We start from the raw sequence: 18,197 nt of genomic DNA on the forward strand, positions 1-18,197 counted from the left end.
GAGAACATACCTCAACATAATAAAGGCCTTATATGAAAAACCCACAGCTAACATCATACTTAATTGGGAAAAACAGAGCTTTTCCACTAAGGTCAGGAATAAGACAAGGATGTCTACTCGCCCCTTTTATTCAACATAGTGCTGAAACTCCAAGCCACAGCAATCAGACAACAAAAAGAAATAAAAGGCATCCAATCACTAAGGAAGAAATAAAACTCTACTATTCACAGATGACATGATATTCAATGTAGGAAACCTGAAATACTTCACCAAAAAAAACTACTAGAACTGATAAACGAATTCATTAAAGTTGCAGAATACAGGATCAACATATAGAAATTTGTTGGATTTCTATATATCAATAATGAAGCAGCAGAAAGAGAAATTAAGAAAACAATCCAATTTACAATTGCACCAAAAATAGTAAAGTATCTAAGAATAAACTTAACCAAAGAGGTGCAAAAACTGTACTCTGAAAACTATCAAACACTGATGAAAGAAATTGAAAATGACACGAGGAAATGAAAAGACATTTCATGCTCATGAATCGGAAGAACAAATATTGTTAAAATGTCTATTCTACCCAAAGCAATCCACACGCTTAATGCAATTCCTATCAAAATACCAGCAGCATTTTTCATAGAACTGAAAACAGACCCCGAATAGCTAAAGCATTCTTGAAAAAGAAAAACAAAACTGAAGAGCATCTGCGTGGCTCAGTGGTTGAGTGTCCGCCTTCGGCTCAGGTTGTGATCCCAGGGTCCTGGGATGGAGTCCCACATCAGGCTCCTCGTGAGGAGCCTGCTTCTCTCCCTCTGCCTATGTCTCTGCCTCTCTCTGTCTTTCATGAATACATAAATAAAATATTAGAAAAAAAAAAACTGGGGGCAGCCCGGTGGCTCAGTGGTGTAGCACCACCTTCAGCCCAGGGTGTGATCCTGGAGACCCGGGATCGAGTCCCACGTCAGGCTCCCTGCATGGAGCCTGCTTCTCCCTCTGCCTGTGTCTCTACCTCTCTCTCTCCTTCTCTCTCTCTTTCTCTCTCTCTCGTCTCTCATGAATAAACAAATAAAATCTTAAAAAAAACTGGAGGTATCACAATACCAGACTTCAAGTTATACTACAAAGCTGTAGTAATTTTTTTTCTTAAGTAGTCCTTACACCCAACATGGAGCCCAGTGCAGCACTTGAACTCACAACCCAGAGATCAAGACCTGAGCTGAGATCGAGAGTCAGATGCTTAACCAACTGAACCACCCAGACACCCCATAAGCTGTAGTAATTAAAACAGGATGGTACTGGAACAAAGATAGACACATAGATCAGTAGAACAGAATAGAAAATCCATAAATAAACCCCCAATTCTATGGTTAATTAATCTTCAACAAAGGAGGCAAGAATATATAATGGGAAAAAGTCTCCTCAAAAAATGGTGCCAAGAAGACTAGACAGCTACATGCAAATGAATGAAACTGGACCACGTCCTTATGCCATTAACAAAAATAAATTCAAAGTGGATTAAATACTTAAAAGACCCAAAACCACAAAAATTCTAGAAGAGAGCACAGGCAGTAATTTCTCTAATATCAGCCATAACAACATTTTCCTAGATATGTCTCCTGAAGCAAGAGAAATAGCAAAAGTAAAATATTAGTACTACATCAAAATTAGAAGTTTCTGCATAGCAAAGAAAACAATCAACAGGACTATCAAAACTATACTGGAATTAAACTAGAACGGATGTCACCTCATACCTGTCAAAATGCCTAAAATAAAAAACACAAGAAACAACAAGTGTTGGCGAGGATGTGGGAATGCAAACTGTTGCAGCCACTGTGGAAAACAGTATGGAGTTTCCTCAAAAAGTTAAAAATAGAGCTACCCTATGATCCAGTAATGGCACTACTGGGTGTTTACCCAAGCAATAGAAAAACATTAATTCAAAGGGACACATGCACCTTTATGTTTATAGCAGCATTATTTATAATAGCCAAATCATGGACACAGTCCAAGTGTCCATCGACAAAGGAATGGAGAAGTGAGATAGATAGATATATAACAGAATATTATTCAGGCATAAAGATAGAGTGAAATCTTACCATTTGCAATGACATGGATGGAGCTAGAGATTATAATGCTAAGTTAAATAAATCAGAAAAAGACAAATACCATATGATTTCACTCGTATGTGGAATTTGAAAAACAAACCAAATGAGCAAAGGGGGGATAAAAGAGAGAGAGAAAGAAGTCAAACCAAGAAATAGACTCTTAACTATAGTGGACAAATTGATGGTTACAAGAAGGGAGGTTGGTGCGGGAGAATGAGTGATACAGATGAAGGGAATTAAAAAGTACAATTATGATGAGTAGTGAGTAATGTATAGAATTGTTGAAACACCATATTGTACCTAAAACTAATAGAACACTGCTTGTTAACTGCACTGGAATTAAAATAAAACCTTAATATAAAAAACTGACAAAAGCTAAAAAAATTATTAAAAATTAAATTTAGAAATTGAAGCGAGCAGGAAGGGAGGCCTGTAGGTGCTGGGGTGGCTCAATTGGTTAACTGACTCTTGATTTTGGCTCAGTTCATAATCTCAGGGTTATGGAATCGAGCCTCAAGTCAGACTCCCCTCTCAGCAGGGAGTCTGCTTGACCCTTTCCTTCTGCTCTTCCCCTGCTTGCATGCTCTCTTTCTCTCAAATAAATAAATAATCTTTTTTTTAAAAAAAAAAAAAGAGGGAAAGCCTAGTTTTATCTTGATTTGAAAATTATCTTTTTATGCCAACTAATTTCAAAAAAAATTGGAAAAATACTGAATCGGTCAACCTAGAAATGAAAGCATGTGATCTTAGAGGAAAACAGACAGACACAGACAAAACCCAGCAAACAAAACTACTGTGTAAGAAGGCGTGACAGAAATCCTGTGTTAATGACTGAATGCATGAAAACATGATGACTTAACTCTCTCCCTAATGCCCAGATAGTGACCTCATTGGTCTGGATCAATATTAGAATGCAAAAAGCTAATATTACTGTCCCATTATTACAGGATTACTATGTAGCAAAATATAGAGATATAGTAATAAGTTGTTTCTATTTGTAGTTGTGAAATAGATAACTAAATTTCCATTTGTCTCAGGTAGAGGCTTGAGTTTTTATACAAGACTAATGTTGAGGTGAAGATGATTAGGCTTTAGTGGTTGGGATATATGTTAGTAACAATAATCCTTAAATTTATTTTGATGGTGATAACATGGTTCATGAATATGATTTAGGGATAACTATAATCATATATGTTTACAACATAGAGCAACTCACTCCTATATAGCATAAGAAAATGAACTTGTACATGTAAGAATTAAGTTTGTACAATTTTATATAACATACATATCACTCTTTTCTAATAATTCACTCCAGTTGCTCTTTAATAGTCTACATAGGAATGCCTGTGTCTCTGGTATAACTGTTCTGAGCTCCTTATGAGGATATCACACTGATCTGCTCAGTACCCTCCAGCTTGTGAATATCAGGGTTGTAATATAACTTTAAAAAGCAAATCTAATAACAACAAACAGGAGACTATCTAAACTTGTAGGAATACCTCTTCATTTCCTTTGTATGATGAAAGATGAAGAGCTGAGAAGCTAAATAATTAGTTTGGGGCCTGGTGGTCCAAAAATATAATGTGAAACCTGGACTCCAAGCCATGTAAGTGTCGGCTCTTTAGCTGACAGTTTTGTTCCCTGATTCCCATTTATGGCCCCAAGATCTAACACTCCAGGCCATCACAAAGTAGCCCATTTCTCAGAACAAATGTCATCTCCAGTGATGACTCAATACAATGGATCCCTGCTTTCTTAGCTTCTATGTGTGTTTAACCTAAAATTTTCAGTTGAGAGAGGATTTTCTGAGCATCTCTTCCAACATATTATAGAAAAGACAATCCCTAAATATATTTTTAAAGATTTATTTATTTATTTATTTATTTATTTATTTATTCATTCATTCATTCATTCATTTGAGACAGATGGTGGGAGAGAGAGCACAAATGGAGAGATGGATAGAGGAAGAGGGATAGAGAAAATACAAGCAGACTCCCTGCTGAGTGCAGAGCCTGACTCAGGGCTTGATCTCACAACCCTGAGATTATGACCTGAGCCAAAATCAAGAGTTGGATGCTTAACTGACTGAGCTACCCAGGTGCTCCCCTGAATATTTTTAAACAACTTTTATCTAATTGTTAATTAGTACATTTGACTTTATTAACCTAAGTATAAGATCTGATAATTATCTCCTCCGAACTCTTACTTTTGAGAAACAGACTTTCATCTCCTAGGAAAAAGTCTTTAGAAATTCTTACAATCATTAATAGCATTTATTTGTGACCAAAGAAAGGAGTAACGTGAACTCGAGTAGTTGAATATCTTACCTTTGTCCACAGAGTTGACAGAAGTACAAAAGAGAAAGGCAGTGACAAGGATAATTTATTGAATTGCAAGTCATTTAAATGTATGAGCAAAACTCAGGCTGAAACAATTTAGTATGTTGATCATGGCATGTTAGCCTAAAATGATCTCTAAATATTAAACAACAGGGATCCCTGGGTGGCACAGCGGTTTGGCGCCTGCCTTTGGCCCAGGGCGCGATCCTGGAGACCCGGGATCAAATCCCACGTCGGGCTCCCGGTGCATGGAGCCTGCTTCTCCCTCTGCCTGTGTCTCTGCCTCATTCTCTCTCTCTCTCTCTGTGACTATCACAAATAAATAAAAATTAAAAAAATAAAAATAAAAAAAATATTAAACAACAAGAATACTTTTACACCTAAAACTAATGCAATGTTATATGTTCATTGTATCTCAGGTAAAAAATTAAAAATGAAAAAAATTAAAGAATATTTTCACATAGCATTTACTTACACTATCAAGGCTTTAGATGGTACAATGCCCTTTTCAGGGTGTTTTAACTCTTTGTTCCACATTACAAAACCAAATATTGAGAATCCATGTTTAAGGTGGTTTCCAGTCATTTTAGTAAATTTAGTCTCTGCCCTGAACATTCACGATAGAGTAGTCTGAGATTCTCTCCTGTTATCCATGACCCTTGATAATATGGTAGCTCCAGAAAATAGGTAGCAATGATCATTTTTGATGTAGCCAGCAATTACCTTGTATTTTTTCAATAGCAGCTAAAAGTGGTCTTTTACTTGCTGGAAAGTGATTGTATTCATTCAGTTCAATACAATTGTAAATTATAGCTAAGATTCATTTCTGCAAATTTGCAGTTCGGAAGTTCTTACACTGGAATGAAATCTGTTATGACATTGGCACAAGAAAGCCTCGTCCAAACAATTGCAAACAAAGCTTTTAGTCAGCTTTGCTAAAGACTTTAAAAAAAAATTCCCATAAACTTCTGTTTAGTGTCAAAACAAAATTTTTCTGTGTGCACAATAAAGTTCTTATGTTAGGCCTATGTTTAAACAAGATAGAAATCGTTTTTATATTTAGCATTCTGCTACTCTCTGAAATTATACACTCTCCAGAAAGATGTATATTACCAGTTGCCATCTTTAAAATACAAATTAAGTTCAAAATTTGATTTCTAATATTGTATGTGATGAGAGGCACTGCCTATCACATGTATTTTCAGAGCGTGATGCTGAGCAAAAGTAGTGCTATTTAAATTTGCATTTTTCATTTAAAGCTTGGGTACTATATTCATGTGAACCACCACACTGCACTGGTAAAATTGCATATCTTTAACTTTGCTGTTTCCTATTTTACTGTTATTGTGTTGCAAAGGAATATATTCAGAAGTCAAACGTGACTTCGGCATCCAATTATATCATTCTCCGGTTCTGTGACCTTGACCTCACCTCACTGACCTCAGGTTTCTTACATGTAAAATATTGATAGTGTTTAATCTTTCAGGGTGGTCATGGGCATTAAATGGGAGTTTATAAAAACTGCTCATCTAGTAGGTGCTCAAATTATGTTTAGCACGCTTACTTAATATGTTATCTCCCATTTTTTAAAAATCCCCTAATACAATATGAATTTCCAGTGGGCTTTGCAGCTTCTTTAATCCCCACTCTATCCGAGTTTGTCTCAGTGAAAATGACAGAAACTTGGCTGAAACTGAACTTGGATCTTACTGGCTTCTTCCCATCGCCATTGTGGACTGGGGCATAGTTGTGGAGGCATGAAAACCAGTCATATTCCACTAGTCTTCAAAACAAATGTTGGTTGCTATAAAGCATTTTTCTTGCTTGTTTAGGTGAAGGAAATATTTTGCAAAAGCAGGGCCTTGAGGTATTGTGGAGAGAATGAATTGGGTTTGCTTGGATCCTCTCGTGCTCCTTTGGGCTCTCCTCTTTGCTTTTACTATGTCTGCTTTCCCCTGCCACCTGTGCTCTGATGTTTCATGACAGCTTTGGCCATCTGTGTGGCATTACCCTTCAGGGTTTGTGAGCACTAAGCTTTTTCTTCCAGCACCTGTTCCCAAAATCAAAATAAATATTCTAGTCTCAAGGACCACTCAGATGATTGGTTACAGATAAATTCATCCATATTACTAGATCAGTAAGTGATGGCATATACTGTTTTTTTATGCCTTTATGTTAAATAATTTGTCCTTTGACTGCCAGGCCAAGCACTGGCCTCCAGACCAACATCTGGCATATAGCTGCAGGTATCTGGTCAATGCTGAATAGAAGAATCAATACATTTCAAAAATAGAATTGCTTCTAAAATATTTCAGAAATTACTTGGTAGTACAATAATAGGAGTGCAGCAACAATCTGAGAACAAAGGTTTATAAACTTGGAGAAAAACATAAATTTGATAACTGGATTGACTTCATTAAACTGAAGGAAGATACTCTTGCATCTCCAGTGTTTGCCATGAGGCTCACATTTAATTGACACAACACTCACTTGTAATTCTTGATTATGTGTCAGAAACATAGTTCTTCCTGGGAGGGCAAGGCAGGCTATGGATGCTCTATTGAATATAAATTTAGGTTGCTCTTTATATTCAAATTTTAAACTGCTAAGGTATATGTAGCATTGTTACGGAAAGGACATCTTTCTTTTAATCTGGGTATGTGTATATGTGTGAGTATGTATGTGTGTGTGTGTGTCCTACTTTAACAGTCAAAAGAATTGTGTATTTTGTGAGGAGTTATTTACAGTAAAAGAAAAATATGATTTGGCAGATCATTGGCTTTTCTCATGTAAGACTTTTGCTTAAGAATCTCAGATACATGGATTTATTATAATTTATTCATACATTTTTATGAAAATTTTAAAATTCTAATCACCCTTCAAAGATAATTTCCTAATATGTGGGGAACTAAGCATAACTGGTTGAGATTAGTAGACTTATAAGATCATTCAGAAATCCTGAAACTAGGGATGCCTGGACGGCTCAGTTGATAAAGCATCTGATTCTTGATTTCAGTTCAGGTCATGATCTCAGGGTATTGAGACGTTACGTTGGGCTCTGTTCTGTGCATGAAGCCTGCTTAAGATTCTCTCTGTCTCCTTCTCCCTTGGCCTCATCCCCGCCCTTAAATTAATAAAAAGAAAAAAAGAAATACTGAAACTAATACTTTTTTTAGCATTTTTTTTAACACGGAACTTCAAAATATTTTACAAATACTTGTCAACATTTGCCTCTCACCACACAGCATTTTTATGAAAAAGCAATCTCCCCCATTTTATTGTTCAGATAGAGCCTAAGGATGCTTTTTAATATTTAAATGCATTTTTTCATGAAGAAATTACTCATAGAAATAAGTCTAAAGTAAAATTAACAAAACAAATGAAGGCTTTACACGGAAGCTTGAGAAGACACCTCGAATGGTGATTCCAAACAAATGAGCAAACAGTTGCATTTGATATCAGTGAAACATACATGAATTTATGGAACTGAGAGATGTAAATGAATAGAAGTGATAGATAAATGAGAGATAAAAAAAATAATAAATGAGAGAAAGATTTATAATGAAGACTTTAATATGATGCTGCATTAATTATCCTGCATTAATTATCTCATACACGATACTATATACTGCTGGAAAGATACTCATAATTGGCTGTGAACTTCACTTACACATCCTGCTTAAACATTACATTCAATTTGGGGTGACAGTTCTCAAATCCTGTTGTTATCCTGCTCAGTAGCAATGAGTAAAATATCTGAAATACAAAGTATGCTTTTTACAGTTTTATTGTGGTATATTTAACATACAATAAACCATGCATATTTAAAGGATACAATTTGAGAAGTTTAACACATGCATACAACTATGAATCCAAGGTTACAAATCAAATAATGAATATGTCATCCCCCAAAATTTCCTTGTGTCCATTTTTAATCCTTTCAGCCTCCCCTTCCCTCCCCTCATGCCACAAACCACTCTTGCCCTAGGCAATAATTTATCTGGGTTTTTTTTTGTCACTTTATGTGCATTTGGTAGCAATGTATAAAAATGAAATCATACAATGTATACCCTTTTGAGAGGTTGTTTTCTTTTATGCAACATAACTCTTTTAAGATCTATCCACACAGTGCCTGTATCAATAGTATTCCTTTATTCCTGAGGAGTAGTCTGTTGAATGGATATACCACAATTTGTTCATCTACCTGTTGATGGGCATGTGGGATTTTCCATTTTTTGGTAATAACAAATAAGTTGATATGAGCACATTTAAAAATCTTTGCATGAGCATATACTTTCATTCATCTCGAGTAAATCACTTATATGTGGGATGGCTGCGTAATATGGTAGTTGAATTTATAATGTTTAAAGAAATACCTGCCAACAGTTTCTCAAGGAGATTGTTCCTTTTTTCCATTCCCACCTGCACTGCATAAAAGTTCCAGTTTCTCGGGCAGCCCTGGTGGCACAGCAGTTTAGCGCCACCTGCAGCCTGGGGTGTGATCCTGGAGACCCAGGATCAAGTCCCGCATCGGGCTCCCTGCATGGGGCCTGCTTCTCCTTCTGCCCGTGTCTCTGCCTCTCTCTCGCTCTCTCTGAATGAATAAATAAATCTTTAAAAAAAAAAAAGTTCCAGTTTCTCTATATCTTAGACCATACGTAGTAGGGTTTGCCATTTCAATTTTATCCACTTTAACCTATGTGTAGTACAATTACAGTGTGGTTTTAACCTACATTTCTATAATGAATAATAATGTTAAGCATCTTTTCCCGTGCTTCTTTGTCATCATGTGTCTTCTTCTGAAATGCTTTTTCAAATCTTTTGCCCATCCCTCTCCCTACATTGAGTTGTTTGTTTTTTGGTTGCTGAATTTTCAGAGTTTTAAAAATTGATTCTGGATGCATGTTTTTTATCAGATACATTCTTTAAAATTTTCTCTCCTGAAGTGTGGTTTTTGCTTTGATTTTCTTAATGGTGTCTATTGAGTAGCAGAATTTTTTTTCCCAGCATTGACAAATAAAAATTGTGTATATTTAAGATGCACAGTATGATGATTTGATATATGTATACACTGTGAAAGATTATACAAGTTTTTGATATTGATGAAATGCAATTTATCACTTTTTCTTTCATGAATCTAGAAGAAACGTGGTTTTAATGACAACCTAGATTACTACTGCTTTCACATTTTGCCCCAGTAATGAAAGCATAGCTTCTTGCTAAAGCTAAAATATAATGAACCATCCTCTACAACAGAAATCTGAATCCTGTAGATTTTATTAATCTTTCTCTATTATCTATTGTGTCTTCTGTTATACACACTTCAAAAATGTGTTATAGAAAGAACAAACAGTATAATACCACAAAAAAATGGATTCCTAAACAACTACAATTGGATGCTAGACTACTATATATTTTATCTTAAAAATTAAGAGCTTAAAAGGAATAGAAGACAAGAGCTGTTATTATACACAAAATAAAAGCAGATATGGCCACAGCACTGGGTTTCTTAGCCATCAAATTTTGTTTTTCCAGCTTGCCTTTTGGTCCTCTAGAGAGGGAAAATAAAACAAAAGAAAATGAGTTAGAAATGTGGTTAAAAGGAAGTAAGAAAAAGAGAGAGAAAGGAAGGAAAAGGGTTAACAGAGATATCCTTTGGCTTTCATTTTTAGTCTTGCTTCAGATATTTTCAGGTAGTGTATTAGAGAAACAAAACAATTAAAATTCATTTTATCATGTGTAGTATAATGTGCATAGAGCAGATATTTATGAAAACCCTTCTCAACAGAATTAACGTACCTCCAAGAAATTCACAAGGTGATAAAGGCCCAGCCATTCAGAAATTTTCCTTAACCATAATATTCCTCATTAGTGATAGGTAGTGGTGAAGCATGAAGCCAGAGAGAAAGCAGGATGGGTGTGGGGGAACGAAGTGCAAAGAGGTCAAAGACCTTGCCAGGTTCAGCTGTTGCCATGGAAACTTGCTTTGGGAAGTTTTCTAAAGGGTGAAATAGTTTAGATAATCAGTGAGCAGTATCTGAAACCTATTACTTTAGGTCAAAATAAGTGTTTTGTAAGTATGTGAGCTATTTTGCTATTTTTCCAGCAAAAAGCCCATTTCTTCTGTGGTATATTTGGTGATAGTTAGACATAATGTGCCATTTTCCACGTTCTATGTCAGGTAAACGTATGCCTTTGTCACTTACTAACTATAGGACCTGGAGTGAGTTACTGAACTTCTGTACAGCCCAGGTTGCTCAGCTTTAAAATGAGTCTAACGAGGAATTAATGTCTATGCTCATTAAAGGGGTTCAATAGATAATGAATGGGAGGCATTCAGCATATGCCCAAATTCAATAAACAGTATTTTACATTATTTTCAAAAGATTAACCATTGATATAAAACTGCATTGCTCAGGCTTTAAACTTGAGCCTGATATTGACATTTTACAAGATAGTATGACATTAGAGAAAAACAATTCCTAATGAAAAACAAGCTATATACTAGGAAATGTTTGTTTTGACCGTTACAAATGCATTTTGAAAAAATCAAATATGTAGACTGTTTAGTAGAGAAAAAAATCCACTTGTCAAAATAAAAGCTTGAGCTATTGAAAATATAACAGCTGTAATTACAATCCCTATTAGATTTTTTTAGTAACACTCATTTCAGACAAACTGAAAGCCTCCATTAAGTCAGTGATGCTCTATCTTAGAGAGCTGCTTTATACACTACTATTATTTCTGTTATACCCAGAGTTTTTCCAAAATAGTCTTATAGTTTTTTTATCACTCTGATAAACTGAGGCACCAACAAACAACCTTTTATTTACTATTGTTCCCCTTTGGATTGGTTGGCTTTAGCCCGAACAGAGGAATATAGGAAGTCAAATAACCACACATGCTTAGTGTGGAAAAATATTATCACCTTTTGAAACACGTATCTTCATAATCATTATTTCCAGCATTTGGATCAAGGGTTCATTGCTGATAGTTACTGAGTCTAATGTTACTCTTTGTAATAAGTTTAGAAGAATTTGATGCTTGTCTCTTCTACCATAGCAATTCATAACCAAAAATTAAGATGCAATTTAAAAATGTAATTGTGGGACAGCCCCGGTAGTGCAGCGGTTTAGCACCGCCTTCGGCCCAGGGCCTGATCCTGGAGTCCCGGGATTGAGTCCCACGTCGGGCTCCCTGCATGGAGCCTGCTTCTCCCTCTGCCTGTGGCTCTGCCTCTCTCTCTCTCTGAATAAATAAATAAATCTTTAAAAAAAAATAAAAAATAAAAATGTAATTGTATAGAAATAAAATTAAATTGTCAAGAGAAAGGTTTTTTTTTACTGGAAAGAAATTGTGTATAAATTCACGGCATAATTCTAAGATACATTGTTTTAAAGTGTTCTTTCAGTTAAAACATTAGCTACTATATAGACCTATAATTCCATAGTTCTCTTCATTTATTTCTAATTTTTGAGATAAATACTTAATTTCTCATGCTGGCATATAATATACAGTCTTGTTATACTCATGTAAGGCTTTTGAATTGTTTTACAAATTATTGTTCAATTTCTTTTTGTTAAGGGACAATGAAACTGTAATGTTTAGATGGGTATGTTGGAGGAAGAAAAATATGCTGAGTATATAAATAGGCTGAAATGAGAAAGAATGGAGAATGTGTGCTTTTAATTCTTGAGAGTATTTCATAGTATTTGAAATATTGATTAGGTTCCCTTATTATTCAGTGCAAACATATTTTTTAACATTATGTAGGCTTATCTAAATAAGCTTTATCTAACTGAGTTGTTTTTCTTAAAAGTTTCCTTTTCAAATTGTTCATTACAATTGTATAGAAATTCAACTACTTTTGTTTATTGATTTTGTATCCTGCATATTTACTGAATGCATTTATTAGGTCTAACATTTTTTTGTATGTAATCATTAAGGTTTTCTCTATATGAAATTGTGTCATCTGCAAATATAATTATACTTCTTCCTGTCCAATTTGGATACCTTTATTACTTTTTCTTGCATAATTGCTCTGGCAAGAAATTCCAGTATTATGTTGAATAGAAGTGGCTAAACCAGACATCCTTCTCTTGTTTCTGATCTTAGAGGAAAAGATTTTAGCCTCTTACCACTCATTTGATAATAGCTGCGAATTTTCATATGTGGCTTTTTGAGGAAGTTCTATCCCTAATTTATTTTTATCATGAAATGATGTTGAATTTTGCCAAATACTTTTTATCCATCAGTTGAGGTGATCATGTTTGTTTTCATTCTGTTAATGTGGTTTATTATGTTGATTGATTTGTGTATGTTGAACCACTCTTCCTTCCTTCCTTCATTCATTCATTGATTCTTGGAATGAATCCCATTTGACCATACTATATAATCTTTATAATGTGCTGCTGAATTCAACTTGCTAGTATTTTGTTGAAAAGTTTTATATTAATGTTTATCAGGGATATTGGATTTTAGTTTTCTTTTCTTGTCCTATCTTTGTTTTTCTATCAGGACATTGCTGGCCTCCTAGAATGAGTTAGGATGTTTTCCCTTCTCTTCAATTTTTAAGTGTTTGAGAAAAAAAATAATATTAAGTCTTCTTTAAATATTTGATAGAATTCAACAATGAAGCCATCTCGTCCTGGGCTTTTCTTTGTAGGAAGAGTTTTGATTACGCATTCAATCCCTTTACTAGTTTTATGTCTATTCAGGTTATCTCTTATTCATGAGCAGTTTTAATAGATTCTGTACTTCTAGGAAATAGGTCATTTCATCTAAGTTACCCAATGTGGGGGGTATATAGTTGTTCATAGTATTCTCTTATAATGCTTTTTATTTTGGTGAAAACAACATAATGTCCCCACTTTATTTCTGATTTTATTAATTTGACTCTCCATTTCTCTTTTCTTAATTACTTTAAAGGTCTGCCAATTATGTTGACCTTTCCAAAGAGCCAATATTTTTGTTTATTGTTTTTCTCTGTTTTATTTACCTCCACTCTGATCTTTATTATCTCCTTCCTTTTGTTAGTTTTGGGTTTAGTTTGCTCTTCTTTTTCTAGTTCCATAACAATGTGCGATTAGTTGTTTTTTATTTTATTTTATTTTATTTTATTTTATTTTATTTTATTTTATTTGGTGGGTTTGAACTTATGACCCTGAGATCAAGACCTGAACTGAAATCAAGAATCAGATGCTTAACCTACTGAGCCACCCAGGCACCACAGGTTGTTGATTTTAGATTAATCTTTTTAAAGTATGCTTTTGCTACTATGAATTGCCCTCTTAGTGCTGCTCTCATTGCACCACATGAGTTTTGTATACTGTGTTTTCATTTTCAATCGTCAGATATTTTCTAATTTCCATTGTAGCTTCTTCTTTAAAATATAGATTAAGAGTTTATTGTTTCATCTCCAAATTGAATTTCCACATTTTCTCCCATTATTGGTTTGTACTTTCATTCCATTGTGATAAGAAAAGATGCTTTGTATGATTTACATTTTTTTAAATGTATTAAGATATGCTTTGGGGCCTCACATCTGATCTGTCCTGGACAGTGTTCCATGTTGATTTAAGAAGAATGTGTATTCATTCTACTATTGTTGTGTGAAATGTTCTATATAATCCAATTGAGTCTACTGGTTTTATAGTGCTGTTCACATCCTCTATTTCTTTATTGGCCTTCTGTCTAGTTGTTCTGTCCATTGATGAAAGTGAGGTACTGAAGGTTCCAGCTCTTACTGTAGAATTGTCTATTTCTCCTTCCAGTTCTGTCAATTTTCGTTTCAAATATTGTTGGCCTTGGTTTTTAGGTTTGTATAGATCTATAATGTTATAATCTTGCCAAGTTGAATTTTTTATTTGATATCTATATATATTGCAAAATAACCATCATAGTAAATCTAGTTAACATCTGTCACTATGCATAGTCACAAAATTCTTTTTTCTTATGATGAAAACTTAAGGTCTACTCTTTTAGCAACTTTTAAATATGTAATACAGGATTATTAACTGTAATTACCTGCTATACATTACACCCCTGACTTATTTATTTTATAACTGGAATTTTGTACCTTGTGACCTTCTTCACCCATTTCACCCACCCTCCACCCACAATCTATTCTCTGTATATATGAGCTCAAGTGTTTTTGTTTTTGTTTTAGTGAATTGAATCTTTATCAATTTATAGTGTCCTTACCTATCTCTTACAAACTTTTTGGACATCTAATACATGAATGGTATCTTAAATATATTTTTAAAATCTTAAAATACTGTTTCAAAGGGATACATGCACCCTGATATTTATAGCAGCATTATCTACAATAGTCAAATTATGGAAACAGCCCAAGTGTCCATCAACTGATGAATGGACAAGGATATATATATATATATATATATATATATATATATATGAAGAATATTAGATATATATATATATATATATGAAGAATATTAGAATGAATGAAATCTTCCCATTTGCAATGACATAGATGGGACTAGAGAGTATTATGCTAAGTGAAATAAATCAGTTAGAAAAAGAAAAATACCATATGATTTCACTCATATGTGGAATTTAAGAAATAAAACAAATGAACAAAGGAAAAAAGAGAATGAGACAAACCAAGAAACAGACTATTAACTGTAGAGAACACACAAGGGGCTACCAGAAGGAGAGTGGGCAGGGGGACAGATTAAATATGTGATGGGATTAAGGAGGGCACTTGTGATGAACACAGAGTGATGTATGGAAGTATTGAATCACTATATTGTACACCTGAAACTAATATTACACTGTATGTTAACTAAGTGGAATTTAAATAAAAGCCTTAAAAAAAGAGAAAATCTTAAAACTCAACAATAGGAAAACAAACAACCCAATTCTAAAAATTGGCAAAAGATCTGAAGATACCTCACCAGAGAAAATATTGTGATACCAAATAAATGTATAAAAAGATGTTCAACATCATATCTCTAGGGAACTGCAAATTAAAACAAGATACCACTACCTGCCAATTAGGATAAGTAAATTCAAAAGCCCTGACAACACCAGGGGCTGATAAAGATGTGGGACAACAGGAACTTAGATTCATTGATGGTGGGAATGCAAAATGATAGAATGCCACAGCCACTTTGGAAGATAGTTTGGCAGTATCTGACAAAACTAAACATACTCATAACATGATACAGCAATCATAAATATTCATATTTACCCAAATGAGTTAAAAATTTATGTCCATCCCAAAAATCTGCTCATGAATATTTTGTTTTGTTTTTTTAAACGATTTTATTTATTTATTCATGAGAGACACACAGAGAAAGGCAGAGACATAGGCAGAGGGAGAAGCAGGCTTCCTGCAGGGAGCCCAATGCAGGACTCGATCCCAGGACCCCAAGATCATGCCCTGAGCTAAAGGCAGACAGTCAGCCATGGAGCCACCAAGACATACCCTCATGAATGTTTATAACAGCTTTATTCATAGTTGCCAAAACATGGAGGCAACTGTGGTGTTCTATATGGTGAATGGATAAACAGTGGTGGTATATCTGTACAATAGGATATTTTTCAGTGATAAAAACAAATGGCCTAGAATATCTGAATGGCACATTTGGTTAAGTGTCTGACTCTTGATTTCAGCTCAGGTCATGATCTCAAGATTGTGGGATCGAGCCCTGTATCAGGCTCTATGCTCAGCATGGAGTCTGCTTGAGATTCTCTCTCCCTCTCCCTCTGCCCCCACCTCTCTCTATCTCTGAAATAAATAAAAAATCTTTTTTAAAAATAGCCAATCAAGCCACACACACAAAAAAAAAAACATAAGCTTAAATATATATTGCTAAGTGATAGAAGTCAATCTGAGAAGGCCACATGCTGTATGATTCCAACTATATGACATTCCGGAGAGGTAAAAGATTAGTGGTTGCCAGTTCTATAGAGTGGAGTACAGGGGATTTTTAGAGCAGTGAAACTATTCCACATGATAGTGTAATGGTAGATACATGATATCACATATTTGCCAAAGCCATAGAATGTACAGCACAAAAAGTTAGCCAGAATGTAAGCTATGGAATTTAGTTAATAATGGTGTATCATTATTGGCTCATCAATTGCAAGTAATATATTACACTAATGCAAGATGTTTCTAATATGTGAAACAAGAGGGGATATATAGGAACTCTGTACTTTACACCCATTTTTTAAAAAAAGATTTCTATTTATTTATTCATGAGACACAGAGAGAGAGAGAGAGAGAGAGAGAGAGAGAGGCAGGGCCACAGGCAAAGGGAGAAGCAGGCTCCATGCAGGGAGCCTGACGCGGGACCCAATCGTGGGTCTCTAGGATCATGCCCCAGGCTGAAGACTGCGCTAAACCGCTGAGCCACCCGTGCTGCCCTACACCCATTTCTTAAATAAACCTTAAACTGTGCAAAAAATTAAATCTATTAATTAAGTAAAAAATAGTATGAACTTTGAAGCAGAATACATGTTTTCAAATTCCAGCTGTATTATTATGAGCTAATTGACTTTGGGCAAGCAACTAAACTTTCTTGTGTCAGTTTCTCTTCTTTAAAATGGAAATAATATATCATACTCAATGGTGAAAAACTGAGAGCTTTTTTGCTAAGGTCAGAAACAGCACAAGGATATCCACTCTCACTACTTTTATTCAAAATAGTATTAGAAGTCCTAGCTATAGCAGTCAGACAACATAAAGAAATAAAAGGCATCCAAATTGGTAAAGAAGAAGTAAAACTCTCACTATTTGCAGATGACATGATACTCTATATAGAAAACTCTAAAGACTGCCAAAAAACTACTAGAACTGATAAATGAAATCAGTAAAGTCACAAGATACAAAATCAACATACAGAAATGTGTTACATTTCTATATACTAATAATGAAGCAGCAGAAAGAGAAATGAAGAAACAACCCAATTTACAATTGCACCAAAAATAATAATGACATAGCCAATAAAGGGTTAGTATACAAAATACATTAAAGAACTAATGATATTAAATACCCAAAAAATAATTCAATTGAAAAATGGGCAGAAGACATGAACAGATATTTTTCCAAAGAAGACATCCAGATAGTCAACAGTGAAAAGATACTTGCTCTCACCCATCATCAGTGAAATGCAAATCAAAACTACCATTGATATCACCTCATACCTGTCAGAATGCTTAAAATCAAAACACAAGAAACAGCAAGTGTTGATGAAGATGTAGAGAAAAAGGAACACTCATGCACTGTTGGTGGGAATGCAAACTGGTGCAGCCACTGTGGAAAAGAGTATGGAGTTTCCTCAAAAAGTTAAAAATAGAACTACTCTATTCTCCAGTAATGGCACTACTGGGTGTTTACCCAAGCAACAGAAAATTAATTCAGAGGGACACATGTACCCCTATGTTTATAGCAGCATTATTTACAATAGCCAAATTATGGAAGCAGCTCAAGTGTCCATCAATAGATGAATGGATAAAGAGGAAGTAGTGTATATACGTACATATATATGTATATGAATAAAATATATAATGGAATATTATTCAGTCACAGAAAAGAATCAAATTTTGCCATTTGCAACAACATGGATAGAGCTAGAAAGTATAATGGCAAGCAAAATAAGCCAGTCAGAGAAAAACAAATACCATATAATTTCACTCATATGTGGAATTTAAGAAACAAACCAAACTAGTAAAGGAAAAAAAGAGAGAAAAAAAACAAGAAACAGACTCTTAACTATAG

At 34.5% G+C, this 18,197-nt stretch overlaps 1 protein-coding gene across 5 annotated transcripts in view; it reads left to right on the forward strand.

Moving 5' to 3' along the window:
- CFAP47 (cilia and flagella associated protein 47) overlaps positions 1-18,197 on the forward strand; it is a 509,395-nt gene that overhangs the window by 328,243 nt on the left and 162,955 nt on the right. The gene's annotated exons all lie outside the window — the stretch shown is intronic.

This window comes from Canis lupus, chromosome X (assembly GCF_003254725.2).
Source record: "Canis lupus dingo isolate Sandy chromosome X, ASM325472v2, whole genome shotgun sequence".
Classification (NCBI taxonomy): Eukaryota; Metazoa; Chordata; class Mammalia; order Carnivora; family Canidae; genus Canis; species Canis lupus.